At 42.4% G+C, this 14684-nt stretch overlaps 1 protein-coding gene across 1 annotated transcript in view; it reads right to left on the reverse strand.

Annotated features, from left to right (window-relative positions):
- The window catches only part of FBXL17 (F-box and leucine rich repeat protein 17), a 492871-nt gene that overhangs the window by 468617 nt on the left and 9570 nt on the right, over window positions 1–14684 (reverse strand). The window lies entirely within an intron of this gene.

Below are 14684 nucleotides of genomic sequence, written 5' to 3' on the forward strand. Positions count from 1 at the left end.
ATTCAAAAAAGGGAATTTAAAAAGAGATTTATATTTTTTTTCCCTCCCATTATCCCAAAGAAAACATTGACCCACACCTACTGAAAACAAAATGACACCTCATGACTATCTTTTGTATGTTGCCTCATGCTAATCTGGAAAGAATGCACTAAATTTATCATCTAAAAAGGCTTAGCAAAGCTTTCCTTAAAACGTTCAATCCCCCTACTGGCAAGGTAGTCCGTTTAGAGGCTTGGGAGAGAAAGCTTGCCTTGAATCTACACTGTGCAAGCATTCACTTTGCAGGTCTTCTTTTATAAGACGGCAATTGTTACGTTGAAAAGAGGGGGGAAAAAATCATTACCATAAGCTGATTACAAAGAAAACCATTTTTCAGAACTAACCGCATTCGTAAGACTGGAAAAGTACAGTAATTACCATAGCTGGTGCCAGGCGATCTGTAATGCATGGCCTGGCTTCCAAGGGGTCACTTCTTCAGAGAAATATAAATCATTACAGCCATTGGCATGCCGAATATTGTTCTTGTAATAGCTACTCATCGTTATTTACAGGACAGTGGTGCGCTTCTCAGGGTGCGTACGAAAGGCAGATGGAGAACAATGGAAGGTCTTTCGGCCATAGTTAAGATCTGACACGTTACCACCTTAAATTACACAAACAATTATAGGAGGGGAAGTAAAATATATAAATACAACAAAAGTCTGAAGGTCGGCGTCACATAAACAGATGGTTATTGGTGGTTTTTTTATCTCTAAAGAAAAGGTTGAAGTTTTGTTTATTTTTTTGGCAAATGTTAAGAAAAGTGTGTGTGTGTATGAGTGTGTGTGAGTACACTTTAATTCTAAATCACAATTTTAACTACATTACATGGCAAAACAAAGGACATCAAGCACAAAAACACAAGCTTAAATGACAGACTGGCAAAGGAGAGACAACCCTGAACGTGAGGGATGACAGTGTACAAGGAAAGGAGGAAGGAAATAGGAGGTAAGAGAAGAAGCAGTTTAGCATACAATACATTGTACTGATGTATACAGTACATTATATTCAGAGAATAGGTTGAATTAATACTGATGTGTCCCTCTTTCCTTATCGACATATCCTGTGATGTAAGTGGACCACTTGAAAAAAAAAGAAAAAAAGAAGAAACAAACATAGATGATTTTGTTTTATGCTAAGGCTATGTTCACACTACGTATATTTTTATAAAACTACGGCCATGATTAATACGAAAATATACGAGACATTGCTGCATATGGAATCCTGGCTGGAGTGTATACACATAGTATACACTCCGGCCAGGATCCCTAGTGGCGCCGCGGGAAACTGACATGTCAGTTTTCTGTGGCTGATATTCATTGAATAGCAGCCGCAGAAAACCCTGTCAGTGCTCACAATGGAGCAAGCGGCTCAGGCTGCACACTCCATAGTGAGCAGTGGAGAGTTCGGATTCGGGCGCACACTGATGCGACCACATCAGAACTAAGCGGCGCAGTACCGGCCGGGATGATCTTTTCTGAGACCGGCCATTCCGTGACCGGGCCAGGTCATGGAACGGCCGGTCTCTTACAGCGTATAAACATGGCTTAATTGTGTTTATATTTGACTGGAAACCTGTTGTGGGCATTGCTAGAACTTATAACTCTGACATGTTGTCAGATTTTTGGTACTATGTTTTTGCTATTATAGTATTAAAACAAATCTGAAAAGTAGTTTGGAACAAGCCCACCACATTGGGTCATGTACATGGAATATAGAGACTTTGTCAAGTCCTAAAAGGCACTAGATTTATTAATTGGCTTGCGCTGAAATTTTACACAAAAAAAAAAAAAAAAAAGGGTTGGACTAAATACATTGGCCAATAGTCAGTGAAGAGACTGAGGGGCAGAGGGGAGAGCCATAGGTGGAATAAGAGGAGCGAGTAAATTATAAGACAAAGGGAATCACAGGTTGCTCAGAGGCAGCAAAAGCACAATTCTGACTAAACATATTACATCACGTATATGTTTAAAAGTAGGGATGGTCCGAACCCGCCAAGGTTCGGGTTCGGCTGAACCCGAACGCTCGGCATCGGATTCCCGCTGTCTGCCAGCTCCGTGCAGCGGGCGGATACAGCGGGAGGACCGCCTGGAAAACTGGGATACAGCCTATGGCTATGGCTGTATCCCAGTTTTCCAGGCATTCCTCCCGCTGGATCCGCCCGCTGCACAGAGCAGGCAGACAGCGGGAATCATTGCGGAGGGTTCGGGTTCGTCCGAACCCCGTCCGAACCAAGTTCGGACCATCCCTATTTAAAAGGATCTTTTAATATACCTTAGCCAGACAGTAATGTAAACAGTTCAGGCTTCTAAACTTCAAAATCAGGTTTCAGGTTCCTTACGGTTCAGTACCAAGGCCGGACTAGGCATTTGGCAGTCCTGGCAAATGTCAGAGGGGCTGCAGTGTTCAGTGGGCCGAACTCCTCTCCCCCTGCACAAGAGCCTGTTGTTATGCTGCCACGAATACTCTCTCTTTACAGGTCACTAAAAGACCCCCACCTCATCATCGGGGATAATAACACAAGTATATTAGAGCATAAAACCATTAGATGAAAGGGGAGGGGTGTATCAGCTCCTGCTCACCCACTACAAGATCCACCAACAGTATGTGTCCATTATGTGAGCAGCACACGTTATATGTAGTGGGTATGTTAGTGACACATTTGCTATGCATCGGCTATGTTAATAGCCCATGCAGTATGTAGAGAAAATGTTAGTGGTACATAAAGTAGTAGTGGGTATGTTAGTGACACATGTAGGATGTAGCTGTTTAACAGGGAGCCAGGCATCCGCCAATTAGTCTACTGACCAACTGTTTTCTCCTGGAAAGGCTATGTGCACACATAGCATTTAGTTAATGTTAATTTGTGTTATTTTGCCGCAAATTGCGCAACTCAAGGGAAAAATGGCACTATTTTAATCGTGCATTGCACATGTCACGGCACAGTAGCACTAATTACTCTAATTAAACACTATGTGAGAACATAGTCAAAACCTCTTTAGTTCATTTTCAGTAACAGTTTTGAGGTGTCCCAAGGATAGACCCATTGCAATCACATAAGTGTCAGATGACTAAGGGTTTTTTACACGTGCTAATTATTGGCGAGGAGCGTCACTAGAAATGTCCCTGCAGCCAATAACTGGCCCGCGTAAAAGAGGCAGCGATCATTCGAAGACCAAGCAAACATTTATCGGTTGATTGGATCTTTTGTGTCTGCTCTAAAATGTATCTTTATTGGCCGCACATCTTCCTGCGTATACAGGGAGTTTTGTGCCCAAGTAAAATAAAAAGAAACTGACAGCAAATATACTGTATGTATATATGCATTCTGTCAGTTTCCAGATGCCAATCAGCAGTGTATACTTACCAGCCATGCTGCTTGTGATCCAGCATCTGGTTCTCTGGTCCTCAGGCTGCATCTTCAGGCTTCCGCCTCCTCTGGAATGATTGGTAGCTGGAAGAGGCGGGGCCTGAAAATACAGCCAGCTCAAGGACTGTATATCCAGGTTCCGGATTACAATCAGCGTGGCTGGTAAGTATAGACTGCTGCTTGTGATCAGGAAACTAACAGAACAGATATATACATATCTGTATTGTCAGTTTCCAGGGCTGCATGAGCGATACAAGCTTGCAGCCCATCAGATCAATTCTTGTGCTGTGTAAAGGCAACGCAAACAAGCCACCGATCTCACTCATCTCTCTAAAACCCTTAGTAATGAGAAGAGAAAAAAAAGAAGGTTTAGCCAACTGGACAAGTGTAGAAGCCTAACTGAAGACACACAACCCATGAGAGTCAAAGAGTTGCTGAGCACATAATTTTATGTTCTATTATGGCTGAATGATAGTATGTACTACAGCTGTAAAATCCAGGAACATATGATCCTAGCTGTTATTTCGGGTGGCTCAAAACAAAAACACTACAGGAGAACAAAAGGAAACAATCGGTGTTGAAGAACAAGCTAGTGATTAAAGAATAATAAGTCAACATTTATTAAAGAAAATTAGAAAGTGAATGTGTTCTGCACAGCAGATAATGAATCAAAGTGCATGAGTTCTAATAACAATAATTCATATAACAAATTAAACCATTAACTCCATTAATGAGTCGGGAGTAAAGAACGCATTACTGCAATTGGCATTCAGGTACATCATTATTTCATGAAAGAAACATTATGCTAATGTAAATCAACACTACAACACAAAAATACACATATTGCCACTAAACAAAGAGACTGCAGCCGTAACTCATTGTCAGCGGCAAAAGACGTTGAAATGACGGACGGAGAGATTTGTAAGTTAGCACTTCTACACATAACAAAAACAACAAAGAAAAACGGGGTTAGGCCTACATGAGAAAGTGTTCAGCATCTGCTAAGAGAGTATTCTGTACTTCCAATAATGTAGAGTGAATCATCCATAAAAATAAAAAAAAATAAAAAAAAATTGGCATGTTTAACTGCACGTTGTAGTAAACTTTGAGCGAAAGACAGTTTTACAATGCTTTTGGATCTTCATATTCAGCACATTTGTGAATTATTTGCCTTCAAAGCTGAGCAACTTGTGCAGCCGACCTCATTCACTGGGTATGTTCCACCACCATGTATACTGCCACCAAATCTGGGGGAAATCGGACACCAATTTACATCTCCAACCCTGTTCACATGGAATAGAAAAAAAAAAAATTTGCCACTCTTGCTGAATAAAATAGATAAATAAAAAATGATCTCTTGACATGTAACTTATTTCTATTGCTGAGGATTAGCCCCATCCAATGACAACAAGGTTAGTTCTACCATGGAAATAAGCCTGAGTTTTTATTCTACTGTGTCATGTTACAGATACAATGGAGCTATAATACAGTCACAGTTTATAGCAACCTGATCGCTCACACTTGGGGTCCCTTTACATGGCCCGATATGGGGCCATCAGTGGGATCGGTGTTCGCTTGCAGTGCCTTTACAGGCCTCTTTGTCTGTCAATCACCCCCCCTCCCAGAGCATGCTCACAGACAATGAGTCTTTACTAGTTACGGCCCTGCCTACGTCCTGGCTAGTTTGTGGTGCTCTGCATAGCCCGCAAGCGAAAATAATGTATAAAAAGTTATTTTTTTACATTGATTTATACAATGACTGGCAGCAGTAAGGGGTGAGATGCCCCTTAGCAGACATCAATGGCTTTGTCGGAAACTGCAGGGCTGGAAAAGCTCTGGTCCTGACACAGTTACATATCGCTAGCACTATTGCATGCTGCGCTAGTGTTATGGAGCCTCAATTTATGGTTGGGGGACCTCCGGCCCCTGAGATCTTCTGATGTGGCTGTGGAGAGCGGTCTTTTGTGTCCGGCAGGTGCTGAGCACAGTATAACATTGCGTGCAGCAGCTGCCAGACACAGGAGGGTGCTATGTGTGCCGGCTAATCTACATCAGGATGGCACACGACTTCTATCTCCTGCGGCGGCTCGCTATGACGTCATTTCATCATGCACCGCTTGTAGGAGAAGACTTGCACTGCTCCAGCAGAGACTGCAGGAGGAGGAGCCAAAGCTGGAGCGGGGGAAAGACGAGTTGGATGTTTATTATTTTATTTGGTACAGACTAGAGGCAACCCAGGGGGTCAACTGCAATACTAGGGGGTGTCATTGGTGATTAACTACAATATTAGGGGCATCATGTGGGGGGTTAACTACAATATTAGGGGTATCATGTACAGGGTTAAATATAACACTAGGGTCATCATTGGGGATTAACTACAATACCAGAGCCATCAGGAGCCACTAACTACAATACTAGGTACATCATTGTGGTTCACTACGATAAAAGATGTATTGGGGGGGGGGCGCAATACTTTGCCTTTCCCCAGGTGCTGCCAGGTACAGTATAACAATAAGTGTGGCAGCCGTGTATGGTCCTCATAATATTTTGTAAATGCCTAATGGCCCATGAGAGGAAAAAGGTTCCTTACCACTGGAACGGACATTAGACCTAGGGAAGCAGCCTCTGTCAGGACAGCTGCAGTGTAGTGGAGTGAGTGGTGACTGAGAGTTATCCCCTCTTGCTGCAACAGTGCTGGTAACTGTGCTGGGATCACAGCTTGTGCAGTTCTTGACATGACCATTGGGGGCAGCAGAGGAGCCATGTCGCCCTTACTGCTGCCAGTTAAAGGAGAAGTTCGGTGAAATTGAAACTGTTCCAGCAGATAGGGGCATGGAGAAACTTAACAAACAGGCACCACTTACCCTTCCCGGTACCCCTTCATCACTGCTTTACTGTTTCAGGACTTCCACCGGGCTCCTTGACCTCCTTCTTCAGTGATGTCATGCCTAGAGATGATCGAACAGCGCTGATGTTCAGGTCCGAACGAACTCGAACCATCGGTATTTGACGTTCCGTGGGGAAGTGGAAGTCAGTCTTCCTGTTCCGTGGGGAAGGTGGAGACAGCCCGAGTCCCGCCTGAAAAACAGGAATACAGCCTGGGGCATAGGTTGTATTTCTGTTTTCCAGGCTTCCCCACGGAACAGGAAGACTGCAAGAATCAAATTCCGATGGTTTGAGTTCGTACAACCCTGAACATCAGTGCTGTTCCATCATCTCTAGTCATGCCTTGGCTGATGGATCTCCTGCTCAGCCGTGTCGGGTATTTACCCAAGCCATTAGTCGTGTCGGTATTTACAACCCTTCCCACACACACTACCACGAGTCGTGACAAATTAGTAAATGAGTTCCGCCGGGGGTCAGGAAGCTTGGGACACAGGGAGAGATAAGTAGTGCTGGTTTCCGACTGACTTATTTAAAATGTAACAAAAAAATAAAAATGGTCTTCAATAAAACATTACTTAACATTTTAAAACAAATGTGAAAAACAAAACAAAAAAAATCTTTGCCAGAATACCCCTTTGACCACACCTTAGGCATGGCCATTCTACCACCAAATCTCATACAGAATGTAGAAGTATACCCGTGCGCTGCTGCCTGAAGCCGGCCACTAGTCATCCTTGTTTATCCCTTACAGCTCAGCACATTCCTGTGTAATGAAGCAGGAACGTCCCCTGTGTAACTAGCGCCGTAATGAGCTTAGCCTGCCCGGCAATACTGCCAACTGCTTCAACGATTTTTTTCCCAACCTTTTTTTTTTTTTTCAAAGAACAAAAAAATAGAAGTCGTATTACAGCCTAAGCTTTAACTTCAATGTTTCGAAGAATTGAGTGTCACTTCAGATACAAAAAAAAGAAGAAAAAAACAACTTCTCATACATGTAATAGGTCAAATGACTGTAACACTTGCAATCCAAACAGTAATATCGCAGAGGTAGTATGGTCAACCAAATAGTAGTCACAGGATCTCGCACTAATGTTACAAGCAGTGTACAAAGTCTACAGCAGCTTATACAATATATATATATATTAGGGCTGTATTACACGACCCAATCTGCAGTGTAAGCGAGCAATGTTCTGTTAAAGCCTATTACATGGCTCGGCAATCATGCAGCCGGACATCATAAGCTATGTCCATGCAGCCTTGGCTGTGTATACAGAAAATAATAATGTTTTACTTACCTCTCCAGGCTCCTCAATGTCCTCCCCTGGCTTCTCCCTGTTCACCGCAGCCACTGCTGGCCCGTCTCTGAAGTGATAGGCAGCTTAGCCTATCACTGACCAAAACAAGACAACGCAGCGGCCTGTAATGGGTTAAGCAGTCTGTCATTGCACAGACAGCTTCAGAAGTGGCTGAGGTGAGCAGGGAATGCAGGGAGAAGCCAGAAGGACACCAGGGAGCCTAGATTGGTAAGTTTAGCTTTATTGTTTTCTACATAATTTAATCAGCCACTATTCGCACACCTCCTAATACATGGAGTAATGCGCGGTCAGCGTACAATCATTTTTAAACTTGATAAACAACACTGATCAGCTCATGACTGGCTACTTGGCTAATTGTTGCCTTTATAACATAGTGATATCTGCACCAATCGGCCTGATTCGGCAGATAAACCCTCTGTGTAATACAGCCCTTACACATTACGTACATAAGAAGTCTTTTATGGAACGCCATATAGGTACACTCTCAGCCCATTGTACCAAAGCCTGTGCTGAGCTGTGGGACATGTGGGTACACTATTATAACACTATAGTATATTGTTATTAGCACTATTTCATGTCTTCTGACAATACCATAGTGCTTCTCTGTTTGACCACTCCTTACATTAAAGTGAGGGAAAACCCTAAAGATTATATTAAAGTCCTAGTGCACTGAGCACTGGGCAGACATGTAGTCATTTGTTGTTAAGTGGCAAAGGTCTGCGGAGATGCTGGGTGTTGACACCACCACTGATCGGACATTGATGGTTCATTCTGTGCATAATCCATCAAAGTTATAGGCCCAGAACTAGTTAAAGGGGTACTACGATGAAAATCTTTTTCTTTCAACTCAGAAAGTTATATAGATTTGTAATTTACTTCTTTTAAAAAAATATGCAGTCCTCCAGTACTTATCAGCTGCTGTATGCCCTGCAGGAAATTTTGTTTTCTTTTCAGTCTGACACAGTGCTCTCTGCTGCCACCTCTGTCTGAGACAGGAAATGCAGAGCAAGAGAGGTTTTCTATGGGGATTTGCTGCTGCTCAGGACAGTTCCTGTCTCAGACAGAGGTGGCAGCAGAGAGCACTGTGTCAGACTGGAAAGAAAACACAATTCCCTGACGGACATAAAGCAGCTGATGAGTATGGGAAGTCTGGTGAATTTTTAAATAGAAGTAAATTACAAACCTATATAACTTTCTGAAACCAGTTGATTTGAAAGAAAATGTTTCGCCAGAGTACACCTTCAAATTGCAAATGAAAGGCGCATCCTCATGGTGTGTATTTCCACATCACCAGTGTTTTGTAGCACATTTTAGCATATTATAATCCACCCAACACTGGGGTTACGGCAATAGGAAGAGCCACTGAAAAACTCCATCAGCAAGAATTCAGAGCTCACTGACCACATCCATTTGGCCACAGGACCAATACAAGGATCAGCAGCAGTAACATATATGTGTAGTAGGTCAACATAATAAAAATCTTCAATATAAAGTATTGTAATAATCCTATCGCAAATTTCTATAGCAAAATAGGACTGATATTTAATCCAATCACCAATGAATTAGCTATAATAGGGACAATAAAAGATCAGGGAGACATTTACATCAACAGGTTTTAAAATATTTCCCTGTATTTCTGCTAAACAATTGCTATCTATTAAATGACCTACCTGTAAATGTGTGTCCTTCACATCATACACACTGTATATGTATCGTGCAATATTGTAAATTGTAAACATGCTTTTATAGAAATTCACATCTTTAGAAAACCTACAGGTTGTAACAGATTGTACATTAAAGAAATCCGACACTGCACTATAAAAGTACAGGCGTTTAGTAGAGGGGAAAAAAAGAGGAATGAACAATTTTACATTAAGAGAGTGCCATCTAGTGGAGAAAAACAAGTAATTCTCCTGGCCCATTAGAGAAACATAAAACCAGAATAAAACCATAAAACCGGACAAGTGTAAGGTATAAAGTGACATTGTAACAATTATACTTCCGCAGCACAACTCGCTGATTGCCACCATTATAGAGCAGACAGGCGAGTACATATACATATACATATACATATTCAACACTGCTGGAACGGGGGAAAACATCTAAATTTAGACACACGGGTTTGGCTGTTAAGCGGAGCGCAAGTATAGAAATCCATTATGCAGTACAGATTGAGGGTGGACTATAAAGCATAATATGCGGCACTGATGCCCAGCTTGAGCTGTTAATGTGATTCACGGTGTCATCATTAAATCTGCCCGTACAGTCTGTAAATGGAATCAATCCTGGAGTGCTAGAATGACTGGAACTGCTATAACAAGGATACGCATTATTAAAAAGAAATAGAAAATGACTCTCTACCCTACAAGCAAGAGGCTTCCAAGCTCCTCAACTCCATGACCAATAAGCGTCCAGGAAGTAGGGATTCCACCACTGGTCAGAATGCATGTGCCAGTATACAGGCTGCCAATCAAAAGATGGAAGAGTTTGAGTGGCAGCCAAGTATAAGTTCCTAAATGGAGATGTGTAGTGATATAGGGACATACTACATAGGGGAAAAATTTTTGTATGCATACAGATCAGTGTTACAGGTGGTACTGTCTAGTTGGAGTAATTAATATATATATAATCCGCTCTTAAACCAAAGCAAATTTTCCCATAAGAAATCTTAGAAATTGGTTCCACACCCCAAAAATAGATATTTATTATTATGAATAACATGTAAAACTAATGAAACAAACATTCAGAAACAGCAGAATATGTGATATTATAAGTTACTGTACAGTAATGGAGAGGATGGGAAACACAAGGGCAGACAGAGACTGCAGGGGGCATGAAGGAATGAGCAGGGCAGATGTGAGCACAGTATAGCAGCACTCTCTGTCTGGGGAGAGAGGGATGACAGCTATGGAGAGATTACCTCCACAGTCCTGTCCCCTGATGTGAGCCCCAGCCTGAAGTGGATCTGCTATGATTTGGAAGGTGAGGGAAGCTTCCTGGGTCAGAGTACAGGGCTGTAGACCACATTATGCAGACCATGACCCTCCCCCACTCGCGCTCCCACCTAGTACAGGGAGCTCTTAAACCAAGTTACTCTTAAACCAAGGTACCACTGTATATGTATAAAAAAATAAATAAATAAATGAAAAAAAAAATATAGATTGATAGATAGATAGATAGATAGATAATCAAAGAATTCCGCAGCACAACCATATGGTGAAAAAAATCCAAAATAGTGTTTATTCCATATCAGTAGAAAATTCCATGCAACGTTTCTGTCTCTTCCCGAGACCTTTCTCAAGCTTGAGAAAGGTCTCGGGAAGAGACAGAAACGTTGCATGGAATTTTCTACTGATATGGAATAAACACTATTTTGGATTTTTTTCACCATATGGTTGTGCTGCGGAATTCTTTGATTATTTACGGGGAGACGTGGATTCGGTCTCCAGCTGCTGGCACCCTTACACCACTTTGAACGGAGTGCACTTCAAACTGGACGTTAGATAGATAGATAGATAGATAGATAGATAGAGTGTAGTTAATATGTTGGACCTACTGACCTAAACTATTGTACTGCAATGAGAAATAGGTGCTGAGCCATCCCTATAAGTTATACTCAGTCCACAAGATGGAGCATGGGTAGGGAGTCTTGACTCCCAAGCTGTTGCAAAACTACAACGCCCATCACGTCTGGACAGCCGAAGCTTTAGCTTTGGCTGTGCAGGCATGACAGGAATTGTAGTTCTGCAACAGCTAGAGGGCTGAAGGTTTTCTATCCCTGATTTACGGCATCTGCCCGAAATAAACAGCACTCGGCACTTCTGCAGCTGACAGAGAATGGACAGACCTGTGGTCATACACCACTACTTCAGTCCTTAGCTTCAGGGGGGTTACCTTGGTTACTATAACTTGGACTTGGTAGATAGATAGGATTACAGGAATAGTGTAGACAGACCTGTTCCAGGGACTTTGCAGTTTTCAGCCTTTATAAGGTACGTGTGAATAGATACTTGAAGTTACTGAAAAGATTTGAAAGAAATGACGCTGGCAACGCTCACCGGCAAGCAGGAGGAAGACGCATGAACACACTGACTTAAAAGCCAGGAAGATATGAACGGTGAATGGGTGACCCTCTAATACTTCACCAATCCGACAGCAGGCACTAATAAATACAGAGAATGTCCTGCTGAGACTTTGAGGACACATATTAGTCCTTACAGCAGCCTGGAAACAGGTTAGGGGGTTGGGTATCAAGTCTGACAGGATTACTGAGGTGATGCAGGGAGGTAAGATGTGACTCTGGCCAAACCAGACTACCAACTGTCAAGATCCGCACAGCCCTCTGGGTAGAAGGTGGGCGGAGCCAGCTTTCCCCTGGCCAATTACTAGAGTCTGATGGGTTTGAGGGGGGGAGCACTGATTCAGCTCAACACTTGTTTACAAACATATAAATTGACCAATCAATATTCTCTTAGTGAGTTGCTATGGAAACTGTAATAACTAGTGATGAGCGAATAGTATGCTATTCGATTGTGTTCGAATATTCGAACAATAACGCAGTAAAAATTAGATTCGCCCGGGACAGGCACTAGGAATAGGCAGGACTTAAAAAAAAAACTCTAACTGTGATTGGCTAGCTAAACTACGTCACCTCCTGAATATAAGAATAGTGATTTCGGATTCATGTCACTTGATGGTTGGAGCTAGAGAGGGGCAGAGTGTATATCAGGGAGAGAGAGCTTTTAGGTGCAGTTAGGTAGGAAGGGAGGGGCCCCCAAAAGCCCTTTTTATGGTTAGAAGTATAAAAACCATATATTAAGAAGCTGTTTTGAGACAGGCAGTGTGTTCAGACATCTACTGATCGTGTATACAGCTTTAGGCTATGTTCACACTACGTATATTTGAGGCTGTATGTTTGAGGCTGTATAGCAACCAAAACAAGGAGTGGATTAAAAACACAGAAAGTCTCTGTTCACATAATGTTGTAATTGAGTGGATGGACGTCATTAAATGGCAAATATTTGCTGTTATTTTAAAACAACGGCTGTTGTATTGAAATAATGGAAGTTATTTACTGTTATATGGCGGCCATCCACTCAATTTCAACATTGTGTGAACAGATCCTTTCTGTGTTTTTAATCCAGTCCTGGTTTTGGTTGCAATATGAGGACCACAATACTGACTGAAATATACGTAGTGTGAACCCAGCCGTATACTGCGAGTTTGGGATAATAGCTGTTATCTTGCTACTACTGATTTGCGCATTCTGCGTCCTGTAAAGGCGTTGACCAGCCCTTTGTTTTTACAGCAATAAAATTAATCATATATACGGTATACGGCTGTATACCATCAGTGTGTGATAATGGTTGTTATCTTGCTACTACTGATTTGTAGTTATCGTTAATTTTCGTTATTACGTATTTTACACTACACCTGACCTGATACATACGCAAGTGCGTACTGCTAGACCAAAACGTACGCTTCTACTTTACATTCATAATTTGTTCGTGAATCCTCAGCATACACTTGGGAAAATTGGGATGTTCGCTCATCACTAGTGTTAGATGTACCCAGGCATGCTTCCCCTGCTGTCCTATATGCATTCCAGAGGTGTTGGCCTCATTTCCTGATGTGTCATGGTGACCTCCTAGTGGTTAAAAAAGACACAAACACATAGGCGCCAATACAGACAGTCTGGGGTTGCCAATGGCAACAATATACCTCCAGATGCCTGACAATATATACGAGACTGGGCCGTTACATTTACACCCCTGGAAAAGTGGGCAGAGCACAATATAAATGGGGTGTGGCCACAGCAGCCTATCAGATTTTCTAAGATCTATGCCAGTGACCTGCTGAAAGTCAAAGGAGAAATTTACACTAGCTACAAGCTGGCATTGATTTCCGCAGGTGGCGCACGGCCTGCGCTGTACAGAAGTATCAGGTGCCCCTTAATAAATCTGCTGAAATGATCAGCAGTGGGAAGTTTACTTAGGTGTGTGATACGTGGTCTTTGTAGAAGTGTGGAAACCAAGTCTTAAGGCCCTATTACATTGGCTGATGCTGACCTGACAGGTCTTGCTTCCTTCTCATTTCCCATTGCCCAGATGATCTTTAGATAGTCCGGGTGGCCCATAGGGGAGAGTGGCGGTCTGGTGCCGCCACTACTACAACAAGGAGCGTCACGCAGCAGACTGTCTCTGTGCCGATTGTTTTGTTTCAGTATGTTGAAATATCCCGATTAGCTGACATCATGCATGATCATGACGTTTCAACAGGCCCTATTACACCAAGCGATTATCGGTGAGAACAGCCAGTAATCGCCCAACTACGGCAAATAATCAATTTGTGGGTGCCTTTGGTCTTTCCTCTATACAATTATTTACTTAGCTTGGCTCGCCTCCCAGAGGAGGAATAGGTCTAAAGGCCCTATTCCATGGAACGATTATCAACCATATTTGGCCGATATTGGCCGTTACGGCCGACAGTCGTCCCGTGGAAGATCCCCGCACCTCCCCCCACACAAACACCCGCTCGCTGCCGCCGCGTGTAATAGCTAACAGCGCTCGTTTGCTCCTCTCACTCGGCCCGTGGGATAGAGCCTTAAGAGACACTCAACTATTACTTGGGGTTTGCACGACATTGTTTCCTTACAGTAAAAATAGAAAAATAGATGAATGTATAAGCATGTTTCAGAAATGATAATTCCACTAAAATCTGCTTCCCTACTACAATTATGATAGAAAGAATTATTAGCATATTAATCCAAAGAACAATAGCTACATGTAAACGAAACAATAGGAAGCACATTAATTTCCTTGGCCTTGCAGGATATGTGGAAACAATAGATTAAGAAATGAAAACTAATTTTTCACATAATGGAAAGAGCCTCAACTTTAATATAATCCACTGTACTACACAACCTAACATTAGCACATGTTTAGGCTTGACTCATTCAGCTTTAATAAGGAATGGATGCAAGAGATGAGAAGAATCCGTCTTTTCCCTTTGCATTCACTCCTGGCTTTGGCTCCATGTGTGACTCTATCCCAGGAAATGCACCAATACATTTA

Source organism: Dendropsophus ebraccatus, chromosome 3, assembly GCF_027789765.1.
Source record: "Dendropsophus ebraccatus isolate aDenEbr1 chromosome 3, aDenEbr1.pat, whole genome shotgun sequence".
Lineage (NCBI taxonomy): Eukaryota > Metazoa > Chordata > Amphibia > Anura > Hylidae > Dendropsophus > Dendropsophus ebraccatus.